This window comes from Pleurodeles waltl, chromosome 4_2 (assembly GCF_031143425.1).
Source record: "Pleurodeles waltl isolate 20211129_DDA chromosome 4_2, aPleWal1.hap1.20221129, whole genome shotgun sequence".
NCBI lineage: Eukaryota > Metazoa > Chordata > Amphibia > Caudata > Salamandridae > Pleurodeles > Pleurodeles waltl.
The window spans coordinates 86,782,468-86,798,345 of record NC_090443.1 but is presented as its reverse complement, the minus strand read 5'-3'; the positions used below and the strand labels follow the sequence as shown (position 1 = coordinate 86,798,345).

General features: G+C 43.9%; 1 protein-coding gene across 6 annotated transcripts in view; it reads right to left on the bottom strand.

Moving 5' to 3' along the window:
- The window catches only part of LOC138292284 (inhibin beta C chain-like), a 583,648-nt gene that overhangs the window by 482,185 nt on the left and 85,585 nt on the right, over window positions 1–15,878 (bottom strand). The window contains exon 4 of one of the 6 annotated variants that reach the window (XR_011202634.1): window positions 3,176–3,216. The exons of 3 other annotated variants lie outside the window; for them this stretch is intronic. The gene's annotated coding sequence lies outside the window, so the exon portion shown is untranslated. Of the gene's footprint in view, window positions 1–3,175; window positions 3,217–8,051; window positions 9,158–15,878 lie in introns of those variants that run through there. 2 more of the 6 variants (XR_011202631.1, XR_011202630.1) reach the window with 2 other exon arrangements.

Genomic DNA, 15,878 nt, shown 5'->3' with positions numbered 1-15,878 from the left:
GGACAGGACCTCCATCTCCTCCATGCTAAAGGCAGGGGCCCTGCCGCCTGCTTTGCCTGGCACCCTGGCTCCCAGAGGTCAGTACCAGCAGCAAAGAATGAAGAGGTTTTGTTGACTGCAACGTTAGGAGGCAAGTGAGCTATTTTTAAATATGCCGTGTTCAAGTCAGGGGAGATGCATTCCGTGACGGAGATGGACACAGCCATTGGCTTTTGGGAGTAGCCGTCACATATGTTATAGCCTACGACAGGGACCATAGTGGAGGGTACCACTTACTACAGAGTCGACTTCTACCAACGGCCATCGGGTAGCCAGTGTCTTGATGGCAAGGTCAGGCATCTGCCATTTTAGGGTGTGAAGCTTTGCATTTTTCATTTGTTAGTGCACCCCCTTAACCCAAATGGAGGCTAGTGTATTTATAAATATCAGATACGACAACACTGTTCTTGGCAAAATTGACACAATAAAATGTGAACCGTGACTGCATTTTCACATCAATAGTGACGCTGTGGAAGTCATATCACCATTGACATGATTTAAAAAAATTAAAATTATGTGCAAATATTACATTTTAAATGTATTATTTGCACATAATTAAAAAAAGAAAAAAATGAAAAAATTAGTTTGTGTGTACATGTATTACACAACTTTCCTAATGTTACCAAGACATAAGATGTGTGTTGAAGTTCAAAGTGTGGTGTGACTATTTAAGCTGATGTTTTCTTTTTTATACATGCAGACCTTTGAACCAAGGCATGAGTAGGAAGCCTCTGGTTTTCCTGGCCCTTTCCAGACCTTGCCACCATGGAGGAAAGGGATGTAATTAAATGAATTGGCTAAATAGGCAAACTATCCTGGATTTGTGTCAGCGGTTGGAGTCTGATGTCCTGCCTCACCATAGGAATATAACAGCAATAACACCAATAGTGAAACTCATGACAGCTCTTAATTGTATGGCCACTGGCTCTTTTCAATACATTGTGGCAGTAACTGGGGGCATGCCCCAACCAACTTTCAGTGGTGTGCGACAAGAAGCCATTGCTTCAATGATGAGACACATCAACAGCTTCATCTAGTTTCCAAGAGCTCAGATATGGCCGATGTGAAGGGAGAAGTTTATGACTTGGGTGGCCTTACTAATGATTGGAGCAATTGATGGCACACATTGCTTTGGTACCACAACATGCCAGGGAACAGACATACCACAATTGTAAGAACTTTTATTCCATCAATGTGCAAGTTATCTTTCCGGATTTATACATCTCAAGTGTGCATGCCCTCTTTCCTGGGTCAGCACATGATTCAGTTGTACTACAGAACAGCACCATAATCTTGCAGATGTCACAACTTGGACCAGAGAGGGCCTGGTTTGTTGGTAAGTACAGTATGACTTGATGATAATTTGCTTGAATCCAAGTTTTAGAAAAGTACAGTGGTTTGATATGTTATTAATCTATTGATATGTTACTTCCATGTAGGAGACTCAGCTTATCGTAACAGATCATGGTTGTTAGCGCAGCTGAGGAATCCAACCGCGCCATGGGAAAATCTGCTTCAATGAGATGGCATCTGGACAAGACTGGGGGTCCCTCGATACGGTGTGCCAAATCACAGTTGCCTGCTGCATGCTCCACAACATCTCCCTGCGGCTGAACATCCCAATAGTCGCAGAGGAGGGAGACCGTGAAGAGCCACCAAGTGAGGATGTTGAAATGCCCAATGAAGATGACAGTGGTGAAAAAGAAGGAGATGACCAGCTTCAAGATGTGATTGACCACTTCTTCACCTGAGTGTGTTTAGCTTTACATATTCTATCCTCCTATGTCAGAACAACTTGTGACACCGGGAGAATATCAGTCCTCAATGGTAATTTGGTAGGAATGTTCAATTCATGAAAGTCCATGGCAAAGATGTTAGTGGATCAGAATTTCGCTACATTAACTACTGTGGTTATTGACAGATTAACTTTGCTTGTGCTAAGTATGTGTGTCCTCCTAACTTGTCATTTGCGTCAAATTTAATAAGTGAAATCTTTAATTATGTCTTGTTATTCTGTTTCAGGGTCCTTCACCATGTCAAAGTTGTGACATTTGCAGTGATATGTTGCTGTTGGAAAGTACAAAGTGAACATGCGTTGATCCTGGGACAGACACCCACTTGGGATGGACAGATCTTGTACGGAGACAATTTGCACTGTGATAGAATGGAAGCACAGGAGATTATATCAGACCTGTTTTCTCTGTGATGTGCCATCAAGGCAATATGTGCCACCTAACTTACTCAAACCACTTTTGAATGTCAAGCCATAGCATACTGTTCATCATTGGCTAAATCTTCACTTTGTGTTCAGTAGAAGTAGCTTTGATGTGTCTCCCAAGAGCTGATAGATCTTTTTAGCACAACACTGAATGATGGTTGTCTCATTTCACCAGATACTTCCACAGTGTCCTCTAATGGTCATGTGGCCTCAAATGTTGTTACTGGCAGATCAATGAACTTTATTCGGATTAATTCAAAATCCATAAAAGCATAAACCAAAGAACCATATACATCAAAGCGTAAAAGAATAGCGTCAGCTTCCTAGCAGTACCGAAAGAGAACTTAAAAGGCAATTTAGCAATGTACAGCAATATTAAAGCACCTTTTAAAAAAAAAAGGAATATAAAAAACACTCAAATATTAAAATTTATATTAGTCTGAGCACATTTAGAACAAATAGATACTGTTAAAAAATCAGTCATAAAATCCATCAAAGGGACTATAAACATGAAATAAATAACATAAAGACAGAATAAGTGTCTAAACCCCAACCCTTCAGAGGCATATGTGCCTTTTCCTCAGCCTAAGTGCATCTGACAAAAGGATAGCCACATTATGACAGACTACAGGGGATTGCAACAGTTGTAGATGGAGCAGGGCAGGTTCTACCTGCCAAAAACATTTCCCTTTTATCGCTTAGGTTCTCATTATCCTGAGGAGACCACTGGATTTGGGCTGCAGGATCACCTGAATTGTGCGGTAGTGAGTACAATCCCTCAACATGTGACACCTGTCGGCCCAATCCAGGTTTTCCGGACAACTAGCAGTGCCTTATCTCCACCCAAGAGCGTGGATGAATGTAGCAACCAGGCGCATGACAGAGCGGACTCCTCAGGGCATTCCCTCAGGGGAATCGGGGTCGATCAGATCATATCCCTTTCTCTCAGTTACATTAGTCTACACAGGCAAAGACAAACAGAAGCAGAGTATAGTTCATTAAGTAACTGCATCTTAGATAAAATGGCATGTATCGCAATAACTAGAATGATAAAACACAGTAGAAGCAATATTGTGACAATAAGAGTGCAACACAAAAACAGTTCCACCATACTGTCACTAGGAATAATATTTTTATATTTCCTACCTCAGCTATGTTAGAGCACAGCGTGATAAGCCCTAATCCGGCCTTTAGGTTCCCTCCTGGGAAGACATCTTCCCCCTTACCTGAGCAAGGAAGCCTGTTGTTTAAAAAGACACCGTCCCCAAATAGGCCAGGTATTCAGCAGTCTAAGCAAGCAGCTGTAGTGAAGACGTTCAGCGCTCAGCATGCAGTTGTGGTAATCTGGCTGGAATCTCCCTCTAACATGTATGGGACAGAGAAGTGTTTCTATAATAAAACACCTGATGTTCTAAGAAAAGGTCCCCAAGTAAGGATATGTATGTTTCTGTGAATATCAGAGACATAGCATACCACTTTTGCCGGCAACCCTATCTGGCTGCAGCCTTGAGGAAGGCACAAAGTTAAATGAATGCTGTGCTAAGAACATAATGCTTTCCTAAGTGAAAGAACAACCCGATCGAGAAAATAAAACAACACTGTAAATGTGGCTAATGCTAGAAAAACAAAGCAATGCTGAATAAAATGTAACTGGGCTAAAGTGCACAACGTCAAGCCTAGTTTTCTAAACTACTGTGTTTAAAACATGACTAAAATAGCTATGCAAAATTCTAAGCAATGGTAAGATGTAACACTGTCTCAGATGTCTATAGTGGTTGCAGAAAAAGTAAAAGTGCATTGAGTCCATATCAATTTGCATCAACCATAATTAAGCTCTGCTAACCAGGTCAAAGGCCGATGACAAATTCATAAAGGCTAGGTGTAGCCGCTCTCTTCTGACCACTGTGTATTTTCCAACTATCAAGTTCAGGGTAATGCATTTGTCAAGTTCCCTGCCTAAACCCTTACTGGAAACCAGAGATCACATTCCTTTGTTCCAACCAATTGGCTAACCTCGCCAAAATCCCCTTGCTCAAGATCTTTACAGAAAAATCAATTAGTAAATCAGCCTGTAACATCTGGGGTCCTACCTGTCTCCCTTCTTGAACACAAAGACAAAAACCGAACATCACCTGTCCACCAAGCCTCATTAAATACTTGTGTCAAAATCTTTATCCAAACCAGGATATCATAACTGAATAAGTCAGCGGTAACCGTATCAGTCTCTGGGGCCTTATTCTTAGACATAGTTACAAAAGCAGCCCCATCCTCCTCCTCCGTAAAACAAGCAGCAACGTCCTCCTTGGGTGTACTCACAGATTCAGTAGACACAGTCACCTCGAGTTTGCCATAAATCCTTGAAAAATGCTTTACCCATGCATCCGCTGGAATTGTACAGGCTACTACTTTGTTTGCTTCACCTGAGAAAAAGGGACGGTTAATAATCTCTCAAAATGTAACACTATTGCTTAAGGTAAGCGCTTTCACCAAGTTCTCCCAAGCTTTTTTCCTCACCTCTTTCTTACTGGCTAGCATAGTGAGCTTATAATCCTTCTGTCTCCTGGCTACGTCTGTCGTATCTCTGGGGATTTACTTTACAGCCACTTTCAGGTTATGGAGGGCATTAGAGCAATTGGAATCAAACCATCTCTCACCTGTATGTTGCCCATGACTGCCTGTGGCCCTGAGGTTGCTATTAATTTCCATACAAATTCTTCCAAAAGCATCCAGAAGCACTTCATCATTCCCAGAGTCACTCAAGCACAGCTGGAAATCAGTGTCACACATATCATGGAGGGAATTAAGGAAGGAGTCACAGGGAACCTTACTCCTTTTGAACCTACGTCCCTGATCATGTGGGGTAATCTCTTTATTAGTAGGGCCAATAGCTGTCATCATGACATTTTGGCTTCCCCAATCTATAAAAAGGGCTAGAGGATTAAGGTAACTAAATACAGACCACTGTACTTCGAAACTATACACAAACTGGACCAAGTAGGCTGAAACAAACACGTAATAAATAATCGTATTGGCCTCACTTCCCTTAAAAGTTGGGACGATAGGCCCTTCCATGCCCTCTCTGGTGTGTGCCAGCTTAAACTCTGCAGGACATCATCCAGAATGTTCAAAATGAATACCCTGTTCAAAACCTACATCTAAGGTGCTTTTAGTGCCATAACAACTTAAAGGACACAGATGTAAATTAAAATCTCCCAATAAAACAATGGAAGAGGGAGATTTTTACTTCCCCTGGAAATACTGTAAAACACAGTGTAGGGTACCTAAATGTTCAGTGCCGAATTTCCGATCATGTGAGTTATAAAATGTAACAACAAAATACTATGAAGACCTTCAAAATCGAATTTGACAGCCAGCAAATTCCTCGTGTCGAGCGCAATCTGGGTAGGGGTAGGTGTACACCTTATGCCCAAGGAAAGCGATAAAAGCAAACCACCCTTAGCTCTGCCGATCTGTGAAGGCTGTGCTAGTACTGAGAAAGAGGTTTATCCATCTAAACAAAAGTTATGCTCTGATTCCCAGGTCTCTTACAATCCTGCAACATCAAATACTCAAATTTGTTCTAGCCAAATATAATTTTCTCTTTTACTACCCAGCAATATTCCAACTGCAAATTGTAAGAAGAGGTAATTGCTGCTTCTGAACCTCAACAAAGGGTGTAATCGAACTCTGGGGCCGGGGCATCTCAAATCTGCTCTGAGTTGCATTCCAGATCCCCTAATGGCTGAAATCTATTCTTCGGCTCCAGTGGCGCTATAAAAACCCAGTCTAATCTCTCCCTATTATGGGTAAGCACATGCCTGCAATCCCCTAACTTTTGAACCGAGGCAGGAGGATTAAAAAAACCTATGGGAGGACTTGAATGTCTGGCCAGCACACCCCCTCTGCAGTATCGCAAAAGATCAGTCCCCTGACTATAGCCGGCTGCCCAAAATTCAGCACAATGCACTCCCATTCAAACAATTTTTGCCTGGGGCCTAGCCAACCCACTTTTTGCGCCATGGTAATATTATCACAATCGTGACCAGGTATACCCCACTTAGCAAAGTACCGATGTTTGGCTTTTTGAATTAGTTCACTCATAGATTCCTCTACCCCTGAAGTCAAGGGAGGGACGTTTACCAAAATAGCTGCAAAAGGGGTAGAGTCCAGGGGGAGATGATGCCTGTGAGCTAGGGCCCAGTATAGCCCACAGACATGGTTTGTGGGAGCCGCAATTCCACATCTGCTGTTTTCAGTAACTGGTGTAGATACCACAGATGGCTGCTCCTGAAGTGGAGTGGTCAAAGTATGTCCCTCACCCTGGACAGCTCCTGCTTTCCCACATTTGGTACCAGTATTATTCCCTTTTTCATGAGTTGGTTGCATCATACACAATGAGGTCTGTAACAAGGATTAGGAGACGCTCAGTCTGTCCCCCTGGCGATTCAAGTGCCTCTCCCCAGCCCCAGCGACAGACTGATTTAAAATGTCACATTGTATTACCTACCCTCTAGGTGGCAGGCAAAGTGACTGATGTAGAGACTCCAAGTGTGACTCAATCAAATCAAAACAAGATCTAATGGGATCTAATTGGGCCTCTTTTATCAACTCAAGACACTTGAATATTTCCCCCAGATCAGGGGTCCCAATGGTGAGCAGAGCTTTCTTCTTTTTGTGTCTGGCTGCATTTTTGTACCCCCACATCGAATCCCTCGTTTCTTCCACCTATATGCCAGCTCAATGGGAGATGCAACACTCTCTGTCTTCGAGAATGTCAAAGAGGGACTCCTGCTGACTTCAGAGACAACAGTATAATGCATTGGCATTAGACTGGGGTGGACTAATGGAACTCTATTTGCTCTGGTGGGATCCTCATCTATCTGGCTACCTACACCAGTACACATTAAAATAGAACAGTTTCCCCCTTGCCCCAAGCTATCTGCACCCCCCAGCGATAACCTCCGTTCAGCCAAGTCAATTTCAAGAGTCACCACCCCAATGACTTGTTCTAACATGGTATCAATACTGGTGGGCTTACGTGGCACAGCAGGACCTCCAACCACTTTGTGCTTGCCCGTGATGCAAGTTAAAAGCAGATAGAGAGAATAGAAATATTCTTCACCAGGCGGTGTTGGGGCTGGTTATGTTGTATCGGGGGCCCAGCCTTGTACAGCCTCGGACTGACGCAAACAGGCCCACTCTTGGCCCGGTCTTCACATTAGCCCGCACGTGGGTGCAACCCACGTGCATCCCACGCAGAGGAGAACAAGTGGCCATGAAGTAGCACGTGACTGGCGTGGATTGAAAGCTCCCACCTCCTCAGCCACTCATGCACTCTGGAGCATGTGGTCCTCTCCTCACTCGTCCCGCACATTGAGAAACAAGCGCCTGTGAAGTAGCGATTGACTGGCGCAGATTGGAAGCTCCCACCTCCTCAGGCACTCTCGGGCATGATGTACAATTCCTATTGTGAGGGCTGTATGTATAGCTCCAACTGAGGTCATGCATCAATTATAGTTTGCTTATTTAATTTGAACCAATGCAGTAGCTCCTTTCTTCTATGTTGTCATAGTCGTGGAGGGTCCACCCCTGAATAGCACAAACTATTTGGCGTATGCATGCTTTGTGAAACTCAGCTCTGATTTCCTCAACAACTTGTTAGCTACATATGTATGTTCCCAATACATTATGAATTGGTTTTCTGTGAATAAAATGGGTAACACATTGCCTAAATTCTAATTTTAATTTGCAAATAAATGTTCAAAAGATTTGACAACATGATGGTGGAAGACATATTTGACAAATGAAATGCCACAATAAATCCATCAAGAGTCTTGAAGTTTGTCTGTATATCATTTATGTGCATGACACAAAAGAACAGAAAGGTGACTCAAAAAATGAGAAAATGAACAAAAAAAGTCTATCATGGTGGATAAAAGCATGGTAGTATATACAAAAACAGAAACACTGTTTGAAGTCCAATGTACAAAATACAACTGTCCTCAGAAAAGATAAATGTGTCCCTGAAATAGTCCACAGAGTGAATAGTAGACACACAGTGGGGGGAATTTGGATCTGCTTCTCTTGGAGGTGGTGGTGGCGGTCTTGCCATACTGTGCTGGTGGTCCCGATGCTCCTCCCCTCTGGGGAGGAGGGGAGCACAGGTGCAAAGACTGGGGTGTGAGGAGCAGCCTCCTTATGTGGCAGGTCCTCCCTGTCTGTGGCTGGTGGTGGTTTACTTGGGCCAGATATAAAGGGAACACAGACAGTGGAAGATGGAATGGGGAAAAGCTCTGCTCACATGGTGCTAGGGGTCGTAAAGCACCCCACTCATGGAGCTTCATATCTTCATTGTGGTTGTGTATTTCCAACGTGGGCTTCCTCTGCACCTACTTGATCTCCCCGAGCTCAGTTACAACCTGGACCATCACATCTTGTGACTCTTGTACTGCTCCTAAACTCTGGTCAATGGTGTCCTGGCTGACAAAGACCCTAGTGGCCTCATATGGCTGGCCCACATATTTCCTCCCATGACCCCTACCACCACTACCCGGTGCCCTTGAAGCAGTATGCCCCATCCCACTGGGTCCTGGCATTATTGGAGGTGGAGTTGGCTCAACAGCAGCAAGGACTGGGGGCACGGAATTGGTGTGTATCTCCGTGGTACACAGGAAATCGAGGTGTCCTCATGCTGAGATGTGTTGCAGCTGGGGTGGAAAGTGTAGGTGTGGACCGAGGGCAACTCACTGGAGCTGTCTGGCCAGAGAGAGCAGATGGACCAGCTGGCTCCTGATCATCTGGACTCGCAGCAGTGGAGTCGTCAGCGAAGGCTTGCACCTCGTCTAGAGAGGAGGTGACTTGGGTGGCAGACGGGGTCCACTGGCCCGGGGGTGGTTGGACCTGAGAAATATGCAGAGAATACGTTTAGTATATAGTTTGTGCATTTATGTGTCTTTATTTACAAGTGGGGCAACCTAACAAAGTAAAAACAGAGTGACAGATTGATTAGGCCTTTATGTGATTTTCATTGTTTTACGCATGCAGGCTGATTTACGCAGATGAAAACTCCATTGATGACTTTGAAGAGATGTTCTGAAATGCAAAAGTGTTATTTCTGAATTGTGCATTACATGGAGCAGACATTCGGCCCAACACAGTGGTGAGTAGATTAGAGTACTGGATCATTCCAAGGCCTAGCAGCCTGTAAAACATTAGAATCGATGTGGTTCAACTTAAAATTGAAACCGTCATTGTAGGAAAGTACCATATTGCCTGGCATGTTACCCCCATTTTTACATGTATGTAAGTTTGTTTTTGCCTGACTTACTGGGATCCTGCTAGCCAGGACCCCAATGCTCATAGTTTGTGGCCTGAGTGTGTGTACCTGTGTAGGGACTAACTGTGTCACTGAGGCTCTGCTAACCAGAACCTCAGTGCTTATGCTCTCTCTGCCTTTAAATGTGTTACTATAGGCTAGTGACCACTTTTACAAATTTCAATTGGCACACTGGAACACCATTATAATTCCCTAGTATATGGTACCTATGTACCCAGGGTATTGGGGTTCCAGGAGATCACTATGGGCTGCAGCATTTCTTTTGCCACCCATAGGGAGCTCAGACAAACCTTTACAGAGGACTGCCACTGCAGCCTGAGTGAAATAACGCACACGTTATTTCACAGCCATTTTCACTGCACTTAAGTAACTTATAAGTCACCTATATGTCTAGCCTTCACTTGATGAAGGTTAGGTGCAAAGTTACTAAGTGTGAGGGCACCCTTGCACTAGCAAGGGTGCCCCCACATAGTTCAGGGCCATTTCCCCGGACTTTGTGAGTGCGGAGATGCAATTACACGCATGCACTACATATAGGCCAATACCTATATGTAGCTTCACAATGGTAACTCCGAATATGGCCATGTAACATGTCTAAGATCATGCAATTGTCCCCCCATGCCAAATCTGGTATAGGGGTGCCTATCCCATGCATCCCCTGGGCTCCACTAAGGACCCCGGGTACTGCCGAACCAGCTCTCTGGGGTTTTCCCTGCAGCTACCGCTGCTGCCACCCCACAGACAGGGTTCTGTCCTCCTGGGATCTGGGCAGCCCAGTCCCAGGAAGGCAGAACAAAGAATTTCCTCTGAGAGAGGGTGTTACACCCTCTCCCTTTGGAAATAGGTGTTAAGGGCTGGGGAGGGGTAGCCTCTCCCAGCCTCTGGAAATGCATTGAAGGGCACATATGGTGCCCTCCTTGCATAAGCCAGTCTACACCGGTTCAGAGAACCCCCAGTCCCTGCTCTGGCTTGAAACTGGGCAAAGGAAGGGGGAGTGACCACTCCCCTGTCCATCACCACCCCAGGGATGGTGCCCAGAGTTCCTCTAGTGTGTCCCAGACCTCTGCCATCTTGGATCCAGACATGTGAGGGCACTCTGGAGGCCTCTGAGTGGCCAGTGCCAGCAGGTGATGTCAGAGACCCCTCCTGATAGGTGCTTTGCTGACTAGGTGGCCAATCCTCCTCTGAGGGCTATTTAGGGTCTCTCCAGTGGGCTTTTCCTCAGATAACGACTTGCAAGAATTCACCAGAGTTCCTCTGCACCTCTCTCTTCGACTTCTGCCAAGGATCGACCGCTGATGCCTGCAAAACTGCAGCAAAGTAGCAAGAAGACTACCAGCGACATTGTAGCGCCTAATCCTGCCGGCTTTCTCGACTGTTTCCTGGTGGTGCATGCTTTTGGGGCTGCCTGCCTTCATCCTTCACTGGGAGCCATGAAGAAATCTCCTGTGGGTCGACGGAATCTTCCCCCTGTTTCAGCAGGCACCAAACTTCAGCATCACCGGTACTCTGGGACCCCTCTCATCCTGACGAGCATGGCCCCTGGAACACAGGTGGTGGACCCAACTGACCCAGACTGTCCAGTGGTCCAACTGTCCAAATTTGGAGGAGGGAAGTCCTTGCCTCCCCTCTCCAGATAGTAATCCTGTGCACCATGTGAAGTGCAGCTGCTAGATATTCTGTGCACATTTCCACAAAATTCTTCATGCACAGCCAAGCCTAGGTCCCCAGCACTCTGTTTTGCGATGCTCAGCTTCCTGAGTTGATTTCCGGCTTCGTGGGACACTCTTTTGCAGTGTTGAGATGACCGCCGGGTTCAGACTTCTTGAACCTGTGTTCAAGTACTTCTGCTGGTGCTCCCTTCTTGTGCATGGGCTCTCTACGTTGCTGAGGGCCCCCTCTGTCTCCTCTCCCAAGTGGCAACATCCTGGTCCTTCCTGGGCCCGGGTAGCACCCTTTTTCTTTAACCACTACTCTTGCAGTTAGCAAGGCATGTTTGCTGTCTTTTGCCAAAGAAACAAATCTGCATCCTCCAGCACTCCGTGGTACGCCTTCTGCATGAAGAAGAAGTTCCTAGCACCTTTCGTTGTTGCAGAATCTTCAGCTTCTTTCATCCGGAGGCAGCCCTTTTGACCCTTCATCCGGGACTCTTGGACTTGGTCCCCTTCCTTTGCAGGTCCTCAGGTCCTGAAAATCCATCTTCAGTGCTTTGCAGTCTGTTGTGGTCTTTGCAAAATCCTCCATCACGACTCTAGTGTGTTTCTGGGGAAATAGTAGTGCTTTACTCCTATGTTCCAGGGTCTTGGGGTGGGGTATCTTGGACACCCTTGGTGTTTTCTTACACTCCCAGCGACCCTCTAAACACAACACAAGTGTAGGGGTCCATTTTTGGTTCGCATTCCACTTTCATAGTATATGGTTTGTGTTGCCCCTAGGCCTATTACATCCTATTGTATTCTACAGTGTTTGCACTATTTTGTAACTGTTTTACTTACCTGATTTTGGTTTGTGTGTATATTTTGTGTATTTTTACTTACCTCCTAAGGGAGTATATCCTCTGAGATATTTTTGGCACATTGTCACTAAAATAAAGTACCTTTATTATTAGTAACCCTGAGTATTGTGTTTCTTATGATATAGTACTTATATGATATAAGTGGTATAGGAGGAGCTATGCATGTCTCCTAGTTCAGCTTAAGCTGCTCTGCTATAGCTACCTCTATCAGCCTAAGCTGCTAGAACACTACTAATCTACTAATAAGGGATAACTGGACCTGGCATAAGGTGTTGGTACCATCAAGTACCCACTATAAGCCAGGCCAGCATCCCACAGTCATTGGTCATCTTATGGACATTTCAAAGTAAATTGTGGGTGGCTACTACTTCTATTCAGCATGAAACATCACATTGCTGAAAATATTGTATTCAAAAGACTATTAATTTGTGAGCATTTACATAACTTCAATGTAGCTATGAGAAGGCTTCAAGATGCTAGTGATACACAAGTGCCATTTTAATCCATATCATGACATGGTGACTGTCAAATGCCCAACTTTTTGATATGTGTGCTAATATGGAAGTAAATGAAGGTGGAGCAACATTGCAATGCACTATTGTTTTGCAGAACCAAAAATCAGGGCATTGTGGTAGTGGTAGTGATCTGTTTACACCATAGTCCATACTTGTTTAACAGATTAGTTACACATATCTGTTTCAGTGACTATAGTGAGGGTGAACACACATTTACAACATGTACACACATATGGGTATGGTGTGAATAGGTGTAAATACCTTCCTGTGCAAATGGATGGAGTTTTAGACTTGTATTTGAGAGAACAAAAACATATATTGATAAAAAGCAAGGGACTGAGCAAATGCAAGGAATGATCCATGGAAACCAACACACAATCTGACTAAACATATTGCACATTGTTAAAGAGAGAGATACAGCAATGAGGCTAGTAATTGGTATAAAACAAGATATTTTGTGTGGTCAAGTTTAGTCATATCTGTTTTGCTAAGGGTGTTGAACCATTCAGCACGTCTAACTAAAGGCCAGGACTTCATTTGTGATTGTTGAGGCATTGCTAAGTGCAACCTACCAGACTCCACTCCACCAGGGATTCCAGTCAAGCCTTCAGGATGTAGGATCTGCAAGACCGTCTCCTCACAAGGAAAGAGTTGTTATGGGGGGTTGGGAGATCTACCACCATTCCTTTACGCCTCCAGATGATGCTTGGAGGCCAGTGAACAGACTCTCCTCTGTAGGTCGTTCCACCTCTTCCTAATCTCCAACTGTGTGTGCAGATTGTTAGATATAGCATTCACTCTGTCAACTATTCTGGACCACATTTGCCTTTTCTGAGATATGGTTGTAATTTGTACTCTAATGATTTACTCCACCATGACAGACAGATCTCCCTCTGTGAATTGTGGAGTTCTCCTCCCTGCCTTAGTGAATAATTGTGAAAAACTAGTGCCCAAAAAGATGAAGGATAATCCACAAAACTCATATGAAAAAAAAATACAACGAGAGAGAAACACAGAAACGTTCCTGCATCCAAATGGTCTGTAGCAGTATGATGGGGAAGGATCATGGTCTGAAATGAAGTGTGTTCATAGTGTGTTTTACAGGTGTTCACAATTGTCCAAGGTACAACAGGTGTGGGCTACTAGACTCTGTGGGATCCAGCTGTCAAGATGGCGAAGGATGGCCTAATCGTCAGCATTGGAGTCTGCCATGTCAACTGCGGGATACAGCTAGTGTGATGGAGTGGACTCTGTTGTGGCGGTCTTTGGCTCAGCTGCAATACATCAAAATAAAGCAGGCAGAACACCGCCAACTTGACGGTCTTTTTGGGTCTGCAGCAGACGCAGCTTGGTGGTGCGACCGCCAAGACCTAAATCAGGCCCTGAGTTTGAAAAAGTTTTTGAAGAAGAACAATCACTAGGTTGACAGATCGTGAATTGTGGGAATTACTCCAAGGGAATAAAGATTTAGGGCCTGATTTAGAGTTTGGCGGACAGATTACTCCATCACAAACGTGACCCCCTCCACCAAACTCTAAATCAGGCCCTTAGTTACTTATTTAACCCAGTTCAGTTGGTTAGTGGCAGAGTCAGAGTGGCCCGAAGGAAAAAGAGCTGCCCTTTATCATAAAGGATTAAAAGATGAATTGAAAGACATAATGGTGCAATTTAAGCCTCAGCTGACCAGTTGTTCTGATCTCATAAATCTGACATGGCAATTAGACCGCCTCCTGTCAGAAAAAAGAGGGGATAAGAAAAACATAGAAAACAAGGCCATTTATAGATCCAAGCCTAGTCCGGTATTTGACTGCTCAGAACCCATGGAAATAGGTGGGGTTCATGGCCTTTATCTCGAGAAGAAAGGGATATATGCTGTAGGAACAGCCTTTGTTTATACTGTGGGAAAAAGGTGATTCATCAAAGATTGTATGACACAGCCCAAGTCTATTAAGCAAAAGGGGTCAGAAAACCAATAATACTGTCACAGATTCACAAGTATGTTACGGGATTTAACTATTTATCTCCTTTACAGAGTGTGGCTAACACATAACAAAGAGCAGTACCACATATTACACTGAAGACAGACACTGAAACCAATAATAACCATATGCAACCTGTGAAAGATATTATTGATTCAGTGGCTATGGGTAATTTACTTGATTCTTAGTACTTATTTAAATTTACAACATGAAATATATGAAAAAATGCAGTTGATGGAACCATGTTGTCATCTGGAATTATCACCAGACATATGGGGATGGTCATTTTTCATTGTAGAGATGAAAAGGTTCACCATCAAGAATACATTCAATTTGATGTGATTGATGCCCCCCAATTCAAGTTAATATTAGGCATGCCTTGGATAAATCTCCATAATCCTACAATTGATTGGAGCCAGAGTAGTATAGAGTTTTCATATACTTTTTGTCAGGAATTATGCAATCATGCCCAGCATGCTTAAATCTCTAATGCTTCTTTTGCATCACACTATCACTACTGCAGCGGAAAAAGAGATAACATTACCTGCACAATACCAGCATGTGTTCAGTCAACCTTGTGCTGAGACTTTGCCATCCTAAAGAAATTATATTTGTCAAATTCATTTAGTGGCTGGGGTTAAAATACCTTGCAGCCGAATATATGCACTCACAGAAAAAGAAAATCAGCACTTGAAGGAATATCCTTATAAATACATGGACAATGGATTTGTATGTCCTTCTAAATCACCTGCAGTGTCTGCCCTGTTCTTTATACTGAAAGCAAATGGGGAGTTGTATGCCTGTATTGATTATCAGGCCTCAAACAATATAACCATCAAGAATAAGTATGCTCTCCCTCTCATTACTGTCCTATTAGATCAGGTGGAGACAACAACCATCTATACTCATCTAGATCTAAGAGGGGCCTTTCACTTGGACCTCATTCGAGAGGGGGAGGAATGTAAGGTAGCATTTCGTACACTATTTGGAATCTATGAATATTGTGTCATGCCCTTAGGGCTATGTAATGCCGAGGCAGTGTGTCAAATATGTTGTAAATTACGTGTTGAAAGACGTTTTGGATCAGTTTGTTATCATTTATATTGATGATATTTTGATTTACTCTCAAACAGAAATTAAACATGAACACCATGTCATAGCTATTTTGGGCACCTTAAGGCAACATGGTCTGTACTGCAAGCTTCCAAAAAGCGCATTTCATGTAAATGAAGTGGAACTTGTGGGGTTTATCATCACTCCTCAAGGGTTAACCATG